Below are 16,564 nucleotides of genomic sequence, written 5' to 3'. Positions count from 1 at the left end.
CCAAAAACTGGAGCCAGGCTTTTCAGAGAACATTCCCAAGTAGCTGAAGAGAACGTGGAGGCATTAGTAATAATCTTTCAAGAATCACCAGATTCTGGATCAGTACAGCAAAAATTAGTGGGAAGCTAGAGGAACGGGAAGCTTTAGGAAAGCTAACTAAAAAAGCAATAATGAGAGAAAAGGTGAAATATGAAAGTAATGTCAAAGAGGATACCACAAGTTTTTTTTTTCACCTATTTAAAGAGTAAAAGAGAGGTAAGAGTGAATATTGAACCACTGGAAAATGACGCTGGAGTGGTAGTTATGCAGGACAAAGAAATAATGAACAAACTCAGTAAGTATTTTGTACCAGTTTTCACTGTAAAAACACTAGCAGTATGCCAGAAAAACGAGAGTGTCAAGGGCAGAGGTAAATGTAATTGCTATTACTAAAGAGTAGGTGCTTAGAAAGTTGACAAGTGTGAAAACCACCTGACGAGATGGACTACACCCTAGGGTTCTGAAAGAGGTAGCTGAAGAAATCATGGAGGCAATTAGTAGTGATCTTTCAAGAACCACTAGACTCTGGAATAGTTCCGGAAGACTGGAAATCTGCAAATATCACTCAATTCTTTAAAAAGGAAGAGGGGCAGAGAAAAGAAAATGACAGGCCAGTTGGCCTGACTTCAGTGGTTGGGAAGATGTTGGAGGCCAATATTAAGGGTGAGAATTTGGGGCACTTGGAAGCACGTTATAAAGTAGACCGAAGTCAGTGTGGTTTCCTTAAGAGGAAATCTTGCCTGATAAATCTGTTGGAATTATTTGAGGAAATAACGGGCAGATAGACAAAGGAGAGTCAGTGGATGTTCTTTGCTTTGATTTCCAGAAGGTCTTTGACAAGGTGCTGCACATTAGGCTGCTAAACAAGGTATTACAAGAAAGATACTAGTATGGATAGAAAGTTGGCTGACTGGCAGGAGCCAAAATGTAGGAATAAAGGGGACCTTTTCATTTGGCCACCGGTGACTAGTGGTGTTCCATAGGATTTGGTGTTGGGGCTGCTTCTTATCACGTTATACATCAATGATATGGATGACGGAATTGATAGGTTTATAGCCAAGTTTGTGGATGATACAAAGATAGGTGAAGGGGCAGATAGTGTGAGGAGGTCAGTTGTCTGTAGGATTTAGCTAGATTGGGAGAATGGGCAAAGACATGGCAGATGGAATATAGCGTAGGAAAGTGTATGGCCATATACTTTGGCAGACAGAGTAAAGGTGTAGACAAGTTTCTCAATAAGGAAAGAATTCAGAAGTCAAATGTATAAAGGGACTTGGGAATCCTCTTTCTAGATTCCCTAAAGGTTAATGTTAACAGGTTGAGTTAGTGGTAAGGAAGGAAAATGCAATGTTTGCTTCAGTTTGAGAGGACTGGAATACAAAAGCAAAGGGAGTAATGCTGAAGCTTTATAAGGCATTGGTCAGACCACACTTGGAGTATTGTGAGCAGTTTTAGGCCCCTTATCTAAGAAAAGTTGTGCTGGCATTGGCGAAGGTTCATGAGAATGATCCCTGGAATGGAATTGTTGATGTATGTGGAGATTTGATGGCTCTGTGTTTGTACACACTGGAGCTTCGAAGAATGGGGGAGAGGTCTCATCGAAACCTATCAAATATTGAAAAGCCTAGACAGAGTGGATATGGAGAGGATGATTCCTATGGTGGGGAGTCTGGACTAGAGAGCACAGCCTTAGAATACAAGGATATCCTTTTAGAACAGAAATGAAAAGGAATTTCTTTAGCTAGAGGGCGGTAAATCTGTGGAATACATTGCCACAGATGGCTATAGAAGCTGTCATTAAGTACATTTAAAGCAGAGGTTGATCAATTTGATTAGTAAGGGAGTCAAAGGTTATGAGTAGAAGGTAGGAGAATGGGGTTGACAGGGATGATAAATCAACCATGATGGAATGGCAGAACAGACACAATGAACCAAATAGCCGAATTCTGCTCTAATTTAGAGAACAATAGTTATTTGTGACTCTTCTGAAAGCGGCAGTTACAGCTTGATCAATTGCTAATTTTAAATTTACGATCTTTTTTTGTAATTAAGTGTAAAAGGAAAGATAAAAGGTATAAATTGGGAGCTGGATGAGATAACTTGCATAATCTCAATGAAGGAAGCACATACTCAAAGGGCTGCACCCTGTTTTAAGAGGGGTTGTAGTTTGCAAAACTTTAATATAAGAATCAACATTTTATATTCGAGCTACTGATCCAATCTATCGTTAAATACAGAAATGTTCATTGAAAAGAACCCAGGATATCAACAGCAAAACTTTGAATAAGTTGGAATTTACAAGGTTAGAGAATGGGATGCTGGCCAGGATGCATTAAAGCATGGATTACAGTTCCAGCAACAGATAGGCTGAAGCTCAGATGGTGGTTACATCAGTCTTTCTAGTGAAAAAGGTCAGGAGTTTGTTGCACAATTCAAGTTTATTCTGAGGAAAAGGCCAAGATCGCCAACAGAATCAGAGCTAAAGTTATGCAGCTTATGTACTTAACTGGAGGAAAATAGTTTATTGAAGTTTGAAGTCAGAAAATTGACCCAACAATCAGAAGAGAAGTGGTCAAAAAAAGTGAAGAGATAGATATTGATGACATTAGTATATGACTGGAAGCTGAGTTCATCTTTGCAAATGAAGTCACCAAGGAGTTAAAATTGGAGCAGGAAAAGGCAATCTGGCCCGTTGAGCTTGCTCACACAGTCATCAGGATCATGGCTGATTACTTACCACACTGCCATCTTCCTGCACTGTTCCCATATCTCCATGTTGCTTTAATATTGAGAAATTTTATTGATCCAGTTTTGAATGAACATGATTGTATCCCAAAGATTCATTATTTTCTGAGCAGAGAAATCTCCCCACATCTCAGTCCTAAATAGTCTATCGGTATTCTGATGCTATAACCCATGATTCTAGAATTCCTCAGTTGGGGGAACACCCTCACTCCATCTAGCCTATCACACCTTTTAAGAATTTGTGTGCTTCAATGAGATCTCCCCTTATTCTTCTAAACTCTAGTGAATACCATTCCAGTCTACTCAATCCACACCCCACCCCTCCCCACCCCGTAGTCCAAACCTGCAAACCTAGAACATCAGGCAATAAGACATCGGAATAGAATTAGGCCAGTTGGTCCATCGGGTCTTCTGCCATGGCTCTTTTATTATCCCTCTGAACTCCATTCTTCTACATCCCCTCCCCCCCCCGTAACCTTTGACACACTGACTAATTGAGAACCTATCAACCTCCACTTTAAATATACTCAGTGGCTTGTCCTCCTCAGCTGTCTGTGGCAATTGAATTCCACAGGTTCACTCCTTTCTAGCTCAAGAAATTCCTCCTTGTCTCTGTTCTAATGGATGCCCCTCTATTCGGAGGCTGTTCTCTTTTATTTTAGACTCACCTACTATCGGAAACATCCTCCCCACATCCTTTCTATCTAGGCTGTTCAATATTTGATAGGATTCAATGAGACCCTCCCTCATCTTTCTAAACTTCAGTGTGTACAGGACCAGAGTTATCAAACGCTCCAAGTACGTTAACCCTTTCATTCCTGGAATCATTCTCTTGAACTTCCTCTGCACCCTCTACAATGTCAGCACATCTTTTCTTCCATAAGCAGCCTAAAACTGGTCACAACACTCCAAGTGTGGTCTAACCAATGCCTTAAAATACCTCACCATTACATCCTTTCTTTTGTATTCTAGTCCTCTCAAAAAGAATGCTATCGTTGCTATTTGCGTTCCTTATTTTATTTATTAAGACACAGCATGGAATAAGCCCTTCTGGCCCTTCAAGCCATGCCACTCGGCAATCCCCCAATTTAACCCTAGCCTAATCACAGGACAATTTACAATGGCTAATTAACTTACCAATTAGTATGTCTTTGGTCAGTGGGAAGAAAGCCGAGCACCCAGAGGAAACCCTCACAGTCACAGGGAGAACATACAAACTCCTTACAGATTGTGGTGGGAATTGAACCTGGGTCTTTAATACTGTAAAGTGTTGTGCTGAGCCAGTATGTTGCCATGTTGCCCTGACTCAACCTGAAAGTTATCCTTTAGGTAATCCTGCACGTCTCTTTGTACTTCTGACTTTTGAATTTTCTGCCTATTTAGAAAATAGCTGATGCCTTTACTTCTTCTACCAAGATGCATGACTATGCACTTCCCTACACTACACTCCATCAGTCACTTTGCCCATTTTTCCAATCTGCTTCTTCAACATTATCTGTTCCTTCATCTATCTTTGTACCATCCACAAACCTGGTCACAAATGTATCAATTTCATCATCCAAATTATTGACACATAACATGAAAAGATGCAGTCCCAACTCTGATCCCTGTTGAACACCATTAGTCACAGCAGCCAACCAGAGGAGGCCCCCTTATTTCCATTATTTGTTTCCTGGTTTATCCATGTTCTATCTTTCTCACATCTCTTTTACTCTTTATATATCTGAAGAATCTTTTGGCATTCTCTTTTATATTACTGTTAGCTTATCTTCATGTTTAATCTTTTCTCTCTTTCTGGGTTTTTAGTTGCCATCTGTTGATTTTTAAAAGCTTCCCATTCCTCTAACTTCTCACTAATTTTTGCTATATAATATGCCCTCTCTTTTGCTTTTATGCTTCCCTTGTCAGCCACAGTTGCCTCATCATGCCTTTAGAATACCACTTCTTCTTTGGGGTGTGCCTTCTGAATTGCCCCAGAAACTCCAACATTGCTATTCTGCCAACATCACTGCTACGGTCCCCTTCCAGTCAACTTTGGCCAACTCCTCTCTCCTGCCTCTGTAATTCCCTTTACTCCACTATAACATTGATACGTCTGACTCTACCTTCTCTCTCTCAAACTGCAGAGTGAATTTTATCATATAATGATCACTGCCTCTTAAGGGTTCCTTTACCTTAATCTCCCCAATCTGCTCTGGTTCATTACACAACATCCAATCCAGAATTGCCTTTCTCCTAGTGGACTCAACCACAAGCTCTAAGTTCTAAGAAGCCATCTCATAGGCATTCTACAAATTATTTCTCCTGGGATCCAGCACCAATCTGATTTTCCCAATCGACTTGCATATTGAAATCCCCATCATTACCGTTACATTGCTTTTTTTAAACATGCCTATCACAAAGTATCCAAAGGTTGTTTAAAATGAGAGAAAATCAACATAATTTGAGAGGAACGTGTATATTTCAAAAACAAAGGATAAGAATAAATGTAAAAAGTCATTGTATTTCAGTCAGAGGGGTGAATCTATGGAACAGTTGTAGTAAGAATTTAAAAATGTGCACCCCACTTAAAAAGTTAAAAAAACTATTTAATGAACAAATATAAAATATATGATTTAAAATGAATGGGAGTAATGTAAATAAATGATATTTGGAATTGAATTTTGTGTTAAAAGATTATGAATTTTTTTGTTTTTGATGTGATGATTGATGCTAAATATGTTGTTGTATAAGTAAGAGGGGTGGGCATAATAAGCTGTAGTTTCAGCCTACACCCTTTCGGTCTGTTTTAAAGAATATCTATGTTTTTTGTTGTAATTTTGTCCTATGAAATCATCATTGTAAATTATGCTTTTCGTTATGTTTGTACTGACCGAAATAAATTAACTTCATTCATTCATTCATCTCCCACTACAATTTGTACCCCACTTCCTGGCTACTGTTTGGAGGCCTGTATGTAACTCCCATCAAGGAGTTTCTCTACTCTATCCACAAGAGTTCTACATCTTCCAATCCTATGTCACATCCTTCTAAGATTTGATTTCATTTTCTTTATACCAACAGTGCACCCCATTCCTTCTACCTACCTGCCTGTCATTTTTATACAATGTGTATCCATGGATGTTAAGCTCCCAACTATAATCTTTCAGCCATGATTCAGTGATGCCCACAACATCATATCTGTCAATCTCTAACTGTGCTACAAGGCCATCTATTATATTCCATATACTGTGTGCATTCAAATATAACAACTCCAATCCTGTATTCATCACCTTTTTCAATTTTGCCCCCATGTCACTCTTCAATTCATGTCACTGCCTGCAAAATTTCCCTATCATCTTCCTACCCTTCCTCATGCTACATCTACTTTACAACACCTCCCCATCCTCAGCCCTATAACTGGTTTCTGTGCCCCTGCCAAATTACTTTAAGCCTTCCACAGGAGCCCTAGCAAACCTGCCCACAAGGATATTGGTCTTCCTAGGTTTTAAGTGTAACCTGTCCTGTTTGTACACCCACAAGTGATCCTAATGATCCAGAAATCTGAAACCCAGTCCCCTGCACCAATTCTTCAGCCAAATTCCACATTCATCTGCTAAATGAAATGGTTGCCACAAGAGGACACAGGTTTAAGGTGCTGGGGAGTAGGTACAGAGGAGATGTCAGGGGTAAGTTTTTTACTCAGAGAGTGGTGAGTACGTGGAATGGGCCACCGGCAACAGTGGTGGAGGCGGAGATGATAGGGTCTTTTAAGAGACTTTTGGATAGGTACATGGAGCTTAGAAAAATAAAGGGCTATGGGTAAGCCTAGTAATTTCTAAGGTAGGGACATGTTCCAAGGGCCTCTATTGTGCTGTAGGTTTACTATGTTTTGATGTACCTGAGACTGGGCACGAGCCCACAGTCAACTCCATCTCTCACTGATCTCGCCAATTAAAACACTGTGGAAGATTGATTGTGTGAATAGTCCGAGGCTTTTCCCAGGGCAGAAATGGTTGCCACAATAGGGCACAGGTTTAAGGTGCTTGGGAGTAGGTACAGAGGACATATCAGGGGTAAGTCTTTTATGCAGAGAGTGGTGAGTGCGTGGAATGGGCCTCCGACAACAGTGGTGGAGGCGGAGATGATAGGGTCTTTTAAGAGACTTTTGGATAGGTACATGGAGCTTAGAAAAATAAAGGGCTAGTAAGACTAGTAACTTCTAAGGTAGGGACATGTTCAGCACAACTTTGTGGGCCGAAGGGCCTGTATTGTGCTGTAGGTTTTCTATGTTTCTAAATGATCATATTCTTACCCTCTCTAGTGTGTAGCACGGGCAACAGTCCAGAGATTCTACCCCAGAAGTCAGGCTTTTTTGCCTTTTACTTAACTCCCTATCTTCTCTCTTCAGGGCTCTTCCCTTTATTTATCTAGTCACTTGTACCAATATGTATCATAACTTCTGGCGGCTCGCTTTTCCCCTTTAGAAAGCTGTGGACTAATCTGAGACATCCCTGACCCTAGCACCTGGGAGGCAAAACACCATCCATGTTTCTTTTTCATGTCCACACAATCTCCTCTGACGATGGAATCCCCTACCACTACTGCACTCCTCTTTGATCTCCTTCCCTTCCAAGCTACAGGCCAGAACCTGTACCAGAGACCCTTTGGCTGCAACTTCCTCTTGGTAGGTCACTCCCCCCCCCCAACAGTATCCAAAGTGGTTCCACAGGGATCTGTTCTGGGACCCCTCCTCTTTGTGATTCATATAGATGACCTGGATGAGGAAGTAGAAAGGTGGGTTAGTAAGTTATCTGATGATACAAAGGTTGGGGGTGTTGTGGATAGTCTGGGGGGTTGTCAGAGGTAACAGTGGTACATAGATAGGGTGCAGAACTGGGCTGAGAATTGGCAGATGGACTTCAACCCAAATGTGTGAAGTGGTTCATTTTGGTAGGCCAAATTTGAAGACAGAATGTAATATTAATGCTAAGACTCTTAGAAATGTGGAGGATCTGAGAGAAGGCAGAACTTAGGAGTGAGAATGGCGTCTAACAGCGACTCCTTTGCTTGCATCTGTGGAAACAGCTCTATTTCCATCTTTATCATCTCTATTTTTCCCTTTCAGGGTTCTTTTGAAGACCCTGACCTGGAGTTACACGCAGGCTTCGGTTCTTTGCAGGAATGGGACCCGTTCTCGGGGTTCCACGACTGGTCATTATTCGACAAGCCAAGGGTTTGGCCTGAGAGTCTCGATCGTGTTTGGAAGCCTAAGATCTCGGGGCTCTGGAGACGGGGGGATCGAGGGTCGGTGTCACGGCAGGAGACTCGTGTGTCGTCAGGGAGGCCGGAAAGTCTTTCGCTGTGGGCCCGAAGACCCGAGGTCTTCGTGATCTTCAGACACAGAGCTTGAAAAAAACAACAAAACGGACTTTTAACATTGTAAATCAGCGGGTTGTTGTCATGTCTCCCACTTGCTGTGAAAACGGGACACCACCCTCTCCCTTGCCGGGGAGAGAGAGAACCAGTGGTTTGTCGAATGTTGGATGAAATGCAAAGCCTTTGGGGAATGTTTGGTCTTTGTCTTTGCTATTCCTTAGCTCATGCTTGGGCTCAGTGATGGTACCGATGTGCTTTCTTTTGCTGGTGGAGGGAAGGTGAATCATTGCTCGCTGCCACTTACGGGTGGGAGGAGGGAACTGGGGGGGGGACTTTGTGGCTCTCACGTTTAACGGTCATTCATTCTTTGGGGCACTTCTCTGTTTTCGTGGATGTTTGCGAAGAAAAAGCATTTCAGGATGTATATCGTATACATTTCTCTGACATTAAATTTGACCTTTGAACCTTTGATCTTGGGGTCCATGTCAATAGGACACTCAAAGCTGCTCCACAGGTTGACAGTGTTGTTAAGAAGGTGTATGGTGTGTTGGCGTTCAACAACTATGGGATTGAGTTCAAGAGCTGTGAGGTAATGTTACAGCTATACAAGACCTCGCTCAGACCACACTTGGAATACCATGCTCAGTTCTGATCACCTCACTGCAGGACAGATGTGGATACTATTGAGAGAGTGCAGAGGAGAGTTACAAGGATGCTGCCTGGATTGGAGGGCGTACTTATGAGAAAAGGTTGAAAGAATTTGGCCTTTTCTCATTGGAGTGATGGAGGATGAGAGGTGACCTGATAGAGGTGTATAGGATGATGAAGGGCATTGGTTGTGTGGATAGTCAGAGGCTTTTTCCCAGGGCTGAAATGGGTAACACAAGGGGGCATAGTTTTAAGGTGCTTGGAAATAGGTACCGTGGCAATATCAGGGATAAGTTTTCACACAGAGAGTGGTGAGTGCATGGAATGCAGTGGTGAAAGCCGATACAATAGGATCTTTTAAGATCCTCTTAAAGAGGTACATGGGGATTAGAAAAATAGAGGGCTATACGCTAGGGAAATTCTAGGCAGTTTCTAGAGTAGGTTACATGGTCAGCACAGCATTATGGGCCAAAGAGCCTGTAATGTGCTGTAAGTTTCTATGATCTATGTGGTATAGTTATTACTGAGAGGAATGGCTACAGGGGTACTCTGCACTGGCTGCCTATTCCCTTTCCCTCCCCTGACAGTCACCCAGGTACCTGCTTCCTGCAGCTTAGGGTTGACTACCTCGATGCACTGCATGCAGTTTTAGTTATTAGGGAGATTTGATGTCTCCCAGAGTTCCTACATCTGACACAAAGAACATACCAACTAACTCTGAGCTCATTCTCAGTGCACTGGCTATGTGCTAACAGACAAAAAAAGTGTAAAAAAACCCTAAAAACTTACTTAGAACCTCCACCAGTGCTTGCCTAAGCCTGTTGCTCCACAGCCTCCCACTCTAACACTGGCCCACTCAACCAATAGCTGCTCCACTTACACCTTCCTTCTTTTTAGAGGCTCAACTAAAAACTCACTCCCAATGAGACACTTTGTTTAAATGGCTCCCACCTTGCAACAATGTCTCTCTCTCTCATTCACTGCTTCATGTTATGACTCAGTCCCTATGAGACTTGTTCTCATCCAATCGCTCCTGCCTTGCAATGATTTCTCTCTCCCTTTCACTCACTACTTCAAATTATCCTGGAACAGATGTAAAACTCTGCTGCATTCCCACTATACAAGTACAATGGATTCTGGCTAATCGGGCCATCGGTTATTCAGGGTAGCCACTTATTTGGGACAACTTTTAACGATCAAAAGCAAATTGAGAAAATAGCCAGGATTCCCTTTATTTAATTGGGGCATTGGGTCACTTAATTGCGACATAAGATGGTCAGTCACATGCACTTCTTTGGCCAAAAGAGTGAACAGTTGCATCAGTTGCGTGTGTTTGTGTTATGTTATCCATCTGGGCCAATGGATGTTGATTGAAAAGGCATTGATATTTGATCTTTTTTAAAATTTTGATTTAAAAGTTTTTGAGACCCTTGCCATGAAAAGATTTGACACTAGTCAAAAAATTACTCTACTGGACCAAACTAAAAGTCATTCACCTAACACCATTCCTTGTCAACTGGCAGAGATAAGAGGAATGCCAAACTGTACGATTGCATACATCTGCAAGATGAACTGTGTGAAGAATGGGCATTATATGAGGGAGTACGGGGAGCATCCAAAAAATGAAGCTTGACAGTAAGGATTCAGATATTGGAGGCCCTCATTCAATGGTTTTCATTGTAAATGAACGATGTATGTGTGTGTCAGGGGACCACTGTTAGAAGAGCAAGTCAAAGAGCTGGCTAAAAAGCTCTTGAAGTCATGAAGATTTTAAAGCAAAAGGTGGTTGGTTGTCTCAATGGAAATGTAGGCACCATATTAAATTCAAGAAAGCATATGGCCTGAAAGGTAATACTGTTGCTGTAAGTGCAGAAACATGTAAATCAACAAAACTCCCTGACTTGCTTCAAAAATTTTGTGCAGATGTACGTACAATGCCAATGAAACAGGCCTTCTTTATTGTGCCACACCAGACGCTTCCCTCTTCTACAAACCCACAACACGACCAGATTCAAAAAGCAATGAATCACATAATTGTGTTGTGTTGTTCAAGTACATTAGACACGAATAAAAAGAAATTTTGGGTTATTTGGAAAAGTGTTAAAGCTCGATGCTTGAAGTGGCTAAGAATGGATAATTTACCAATCAAGTAATATACCAGCTTTACACTCAATGAATTCCTCCGTCAGTAACCACTACAAACTAATATACAGTCTTTCAGTACTGTAATAATATTGGTAGTGTTCTAGTCTGTTTTGGATTTCATTTAAATACATAATCAGGTAAAAAGTAGTCTGTCTTTTTTATACCTTTATAATTATTTCCATGAAACTTCAGATAATTGGGGCAGTCACTTATTTGGGCCAAAATGTACTAATCCTATTTAACCAGAATCCACTGTATATCATTTCTTAGGTAAAAGCATTACCTGTCTGTACGTAAACCTGTACACAATGCTCTAGATGCAGTCTTACCAAAACCCTGTAGAAATCCTGTTATAATAAAGGTTAACTTAACATTTTTCTATTTATTTGCTTGCTGCATCAGTATGTTGGACTCCAGCAACTTATCAACAAGCTCACAAAGGCTTCTTAGTTAACCAATTTCCCATCGCATAACAAATACTCTACTTTTCTCTCATGAACAAGTCCTCTCCAGCTCACAGCAAGGACGAATTTGTAACCACACAGCTTGCAAGTCAGAAGTACAGGCACAAGCCGAGGGTGCACACAGCAGAAGATGCTCGTAGTCCATCAGCTGCTGGCATATCCATATTGCTGGCCTCGGAAATGTTTAATTATTTGTAAACGCTGTACATAAATCAAGCATTCATAAGTAAGGGAGGGTCTGTACATCAAAAATACATGATTCACATTTATCAACATTATTTTCCATCTGCCACACTTTTGCCCAATCAGTCACGTTGCATGACCTTAACGTCTCCTTACATCGTCCTCCGCAATCACAATCCCAATCAGTATAGTGTTGTCAGCAAACCTGGAAAATTGACATTTAATCTGGTATGGAGTGGGGGAGTGGTGTTGGTGAATGGAATGGAGAGGGGAGGGAGTGGTGTTGGTGAATGGAATTGAGGGGAGGGTGTGCTGGTGGTGAATGGAATGGAGTGGGGAGGGTGGTCTTGGTGAATGGAAAGAAGTGGGGAGGGAGTGGTGGCGTTGAATGAAATGGAGGGGAAGGGGGGCTGTTTGTGAATGGCATGGAGGGGAGGGGATGGTGGTGGTGAATGGAATGGAGTGGGGGTGTGTTTGTGAATGGAATGGAGGGGAGGGGTGGTGGTGGTGAAAAGAATGGAGTGGGGTAGTGGTGTTGGTGAATGGAATGGAGGGGAGGGGTGGTGGTGGTGAAAGGAATGGAGGGGAGGGGCGCTGGTGAATGGAACCGAGTGGGGGGTGTGTTGGTGAATGGAATGGAGTAGGGGGGGTGTTGGTGAATGAAATGGAGGGGAGGGGTTGGTGTTGGTGAATGGAATGGAGTAGGGGGGTGTTGGTGGTGAATGAAATGGAGGGGAAGGGGTTGTGGTGGTGAATGGAATGGAATGGGGAGGGAGTGGTCTTGGTGAATGGAATGGAGAGGGGAGTGGTGTTGGTGAATGGAATGGAGGGGAGGGGGTGGTGGTGGTGAATGGAATGGAGTAGGGGGGTGTTGGTGGTGAATGAAATGGAGGGGAAGGGGTTGTGTTGGTGAATGGAATGGAGGGGAGGGGGTGGTGGTGGTGAATGGAATGGAGTGGGAAGGGTGGTCTTGGTGAATGGTAAGAAGTGGGGAGTGGTGGTGGTGAATAAAATGGAGGGGAGGGGGTTGTGGTGGTGAGTGGAATGGAATGGGGAGGGTGGTTTTGGTGAATGGAATGGGAAGGGGAGGGAGTGGTGTTGGTGAATGGAATGGAGGGGAGGGGGTTGTGGTGGTGAATGGAATGGAATGGGGAGGGAGTGGTCTTGGTGAATGGAATGGAGAGGGGAGTGGTGTTGGTGAATGGAATGGAGGGGAGGGGGTGGTGGTGGTGAATGGAATGGAGTAGGGGGGTGTTGGTGGTGAATGAAATGGAGGGGAAGGGGTTGTGTTGGTGAATGGAATGGAGTGGGGTAGTGGTGTTGGTGAATGGAATGGAGAGGATGGGTGGTGGTGGTGAAAGGAATGGAGGGGAGGGGCGCTGGTGAATGGAACCGAGTGGGGGGTGTGTTGGTGAATGGAATGGAGTAGGGGGGGGTGTTGGTGAATGAAATGGAGTTGGGGGTGGTGTTTGTGAATGGAATGGAGTGGGGGTGGTGGTGTTGGTGAATGAAATGGAGGGGAGGGGGTGGTGTTGGTGAATGGAATGGAGTGGGGTGGTGGTGTTGGTGAATGGTATAGAGTAGGGGGGTGTGTTGGTGAATGGCATGGAGGGTAGGGGGTTGTGTTGGTGAATGGAATGGAGTGGGGTAGTGGTGTTGGTGAATGGAATGGAGAGGAGGGGTGGTGGTGGTGAAAGGAATGGAGGGGAGGGGCGCTGGTGAATGGAACAGAGTGGGGGGTGTGTTGGTGAATGGAATGGAGTGGGGGGGTGTTGGTGAATGAAATGGAGGGGAGGGGTTGGTGTTGGTGAATGGAATGGAGGGGAGGGGGCTGTTGGTGAATGGGATGGAGTTGGGAGTGTTTTGTGAATGGAACGGAGTGGGGGGTGTGTTGGTGAATGGAATGGAGTAGGGGGGGTGTTGGTGAATGAAATGGAGGGGAGGGGTTGGTGTTGGTGAATGGAATGGAGGGGAGGGGGCTGTTGGTGAACGGAATGGAGTTGGGGGTGGTGTTTGTGAATGGAATGGAGTGGGGGGTGGTGTTGGTGAAGGGAATGGAGTAGGGGGGTGTTGGTGGTGAATGAAATGGAGGGGAAGGGGGTTGTGGTGGTGAATGGAATGGAATGGGGAGGGTGGTCTTGGTGAATGGAATGGAGAGTGGAGGGAGTGGTGTTGGTGAATGGAATGGAGTGGGAAGGGTGGTCTTGGTGAATGGAAAGAAGTGGGGAGGGAGTGGTGGCGTTGTATGAAATGGAGGGGAAGGGGGGCTGTTTGTGAATGGCATGGAGGGGAGGGGATGGTGGTGGTGAATGGAATGGAGTGGGGGTGTGTTTGTGAATGGAATGGAGGGGAGGGGTGGTGGTGGTGAAAAGAATGGAGTGGGGTAGCGGTGTTGGTGAATGGAATGGAGGGGAGGGGTGGTGGTGGTGAAAGGAATGGAGGGGAGGGGCGCTGGTGAATGGAACCGAGTGGGGGGTGTGTTGGTGAATGGAATGGAGTAGGGGGGGTGTTGGTGAATGAAATGGAGGGGAGGGGTTGGTGTTGGTGAATGGAATGGAGGGGAGGGGGCTGTTGGTGAACGGAATGGAGTTGGGGGTGGTGTTTGTGAATGGAATGGAGTGGGGGGTGGTGTTGGTGAATGGAATGGAGTAGGGGGGTGTTGGTGGTGAATGAAATGGAGGGGAAGGGGTTGTGGTGGTGAATGGAATGGAATGGGGAGGGAGTGGTCTTGGTGAATGGAATGGAGAGGGGAGTGGTGTTGGTGAATGGAATGGAGGGGAGGGGGTGGTGGTGGTGAATGGAATGGAGTAGGGGGGTGTTGGTGGTGAATGAAATGGAGGGGAAGGGGTTGTGTTGGTGAATGGAATGGAGTGGGGTAGTGGTGTTGGTGAATGGAATGGAGAGGATGGGTGGTGGTGGTGAAAGGAATGGAGGGGAGGGGCGCTGGTGAATGGAACCGAGTGGGGGGTGTGTTGGTGAATGGAATGGAGTAGGGGGGGGTTTTGGTGAATGAAATGGAGGGGAGTGGTTGGTGTTGGTGAATGGAATGGAGGGGAGGGGGCTGTTGGTGAACGGAATGGAGTTGGGGGTGGTGTTTGTGAATGGAATGGAGTGGGGGTGGTGTTGGTGAATGAAATGGAGGGGAGGGGGTGGTGTTGGTGAATGGAATGGAGTGGGGTGGTGGTGTTGGTGAATGGTATAGAGTAGGGGGGTGTGTTGGTGAATGGCAAGGAGGGGAGGGGGTTGTGTTGGTGAATGGAATGGAGTGGGGTAGTGGTGTTGGTGAATGGAATGGAGAGGAGGGGTGGTGGTGGTGAAAGGAATGGAGGGGAGGGGCGCTGGTGAATGGAACAGAGTGGGGGATGTGTTGGTGAATGGAATGGAGTGGGGGGGTGTTGGTGAATGAAATGGAGGGGAGGGGTTGGTGTTGGTGAATGGAATGGAGGGGAGGGGGCTGTTGGTGAATGGGATGGAGTTGGGGGTGTTTTGTGAATGGAACGGAGTGGGGGTGTGTTGGTGAATGGAATGGAGTAGGGGGGGGTGTTGGTGAATGAAATGGAGGGGAGGGGTTGGTGTTGGTGAATGGAATGGAGGGGAGGGGGCTGTTGGTGAACGGAATGGAGTTGGGGGTGGTGTTTGTGAATGGAATGGAGTGGGGGGTGGTGTTGGTGAATGGAATGGAGTAGGGGGGTGTTGGTGGTGAATGAAATGGAGGGGAGGGGGTTGTGGTGGTGAATGGAATGGAATGGGGAGGGTGGTCTTGGTGAATGGAATGGAGAGTGGAGGGAGTGGTGTTGGTGAATGGAATGGAGGGGAGGGGGTGGTGGTGGTGAATGGAATGGAGTGGGAAGGGTGGTCTTGGTGAATGGTAAGAAGTGGGGAGTGGTGGTGGTGAATAAAATGGAGGGGAGGGGGTTGTGGTGGTGAGTGGAATGGAATGGGGAGGGTGGTTTTGGTGAATGGAATGGGAAGGGGAGGGAGTGGTGTTGGTGAATGGAATGGAGGGGAGGGGGTTGTGGTGGTGAATGGAATGGAATGGGGAGGGAGTGGTCTTGGTGAATGGAATGGAGAGGGGAGTGGTGTTGGTGAATGGAATGGAGGGGAGGGGGTGGTGGTGGTGAATGGAATGGAGTAGGGGGGTGTTGGTGGTGAATGAAATGGAGGGGAAGGGGTTGTGTTGGTGAATGGAATGGAGTGGGGTAGTGGTGTTGGTGAATGGAATGGAGAGGATGGGTGGTGGTGGTGAAAGGAATGGAGGGGAGGGGCGCTGGTGAATGGAACCGAGTGGGGGGTGTGTTGGTGAATGGAATGGAGTAGGGGGGGTTTTGGTGAATGAAATGGAGGGGAGGGGTTGGTGTTGGTGAATGGAATGGAGGGGAGGGGGCTGTTGGTGAACGGAATGGAGTTGGGGGTGGTGTTTGTGAATGGAATGGAGTGGGGGTGGTGTTGGTGAATGAAATGGAGGGGAGGGGGTGGTGTTGGTGAATGGAATGGAGTGGGGTGGTGGTGTTGGTGAATGGTATAGAGTAGGGGGGTGTGTTGGTGAATGGCATGGAGGGGAGGGGGTTGTGTTGGTGAATGGAATGGAGTGGGGTAGTGGTGTTGGTGAATGGAATGGAGTGGAGGGGTGGTGGTGGTGAAAGGAATGGAGGGGAGGGGCGCTGGTGAATGGAACAGAGTGGGGGGTGTGTTGGTGAATGGAATGGAGTGGGGGGGTGTTGGTGAATGAAATGGAGGGGAGGGGTTGGTGTTGGTGAATGGAATGGAGGGGAGGGGGCTGTTGGTGAATGGGATGGAGTTGGGGGCGTTTTGTGAATGGAACGGAGTGGGGGTGTGTTGGTGAATGGAATGGAGTAGGGGGGGGTGTTGGTGAATGAAATGGAGGGGAGGGGTTGGTGTTGGTGAATGGAATGGAGGGGAGGGGGCTGTTGGTGAACGGAATGGAGTTGGGGGTGGTGTTTGTGAATGGAATGGAGTGGGGG

The 16,564-nt window shown here is 45.5% G+C and overlaps 1 long non-coding RNA gene across 1 annotated transcript in view; it reads left to right on the top strand.

The window, feature by feature from the left end:
• Window positions 1-11,320, top strand: part of LOC132405877 (uncharacterized) — a 59,874-nt gene extending 48,554 nt beyond the window's left edge. The window contains exon 3 of the long non-coding RNA XR_009515989.1: window positions 7,892-11,320. This is a non-coding gene — a long non-coding RNA (uncharacterized LOC132405877). The remainder of the gene's footprint in view (window positions 1-7,891) is intronic.
• Window positions 11,321-16,564: the final 5,244 nt, after the last annotated feature.

This window comes from Hypanus sabinus, chromosome 16 (genome assembly GCF_030144855.1).
Source record: "Hypanus sabinus isolate sHypSab1 chromosome 16, sHypSab1.hap1, whole genome shotgun sequence".
Classification (NCBI taxonomy): Eukaryota; Metazoa; Chordata; class Chondrichthyes; order Myliobatiformes; family Dasyatidae; genus Hypanus; species Hypanus sabinus.
Note: the sequence above shows the minus strand (reverse complement) of the source record. Positions and strands in the feature narration are given on the sequence as shown.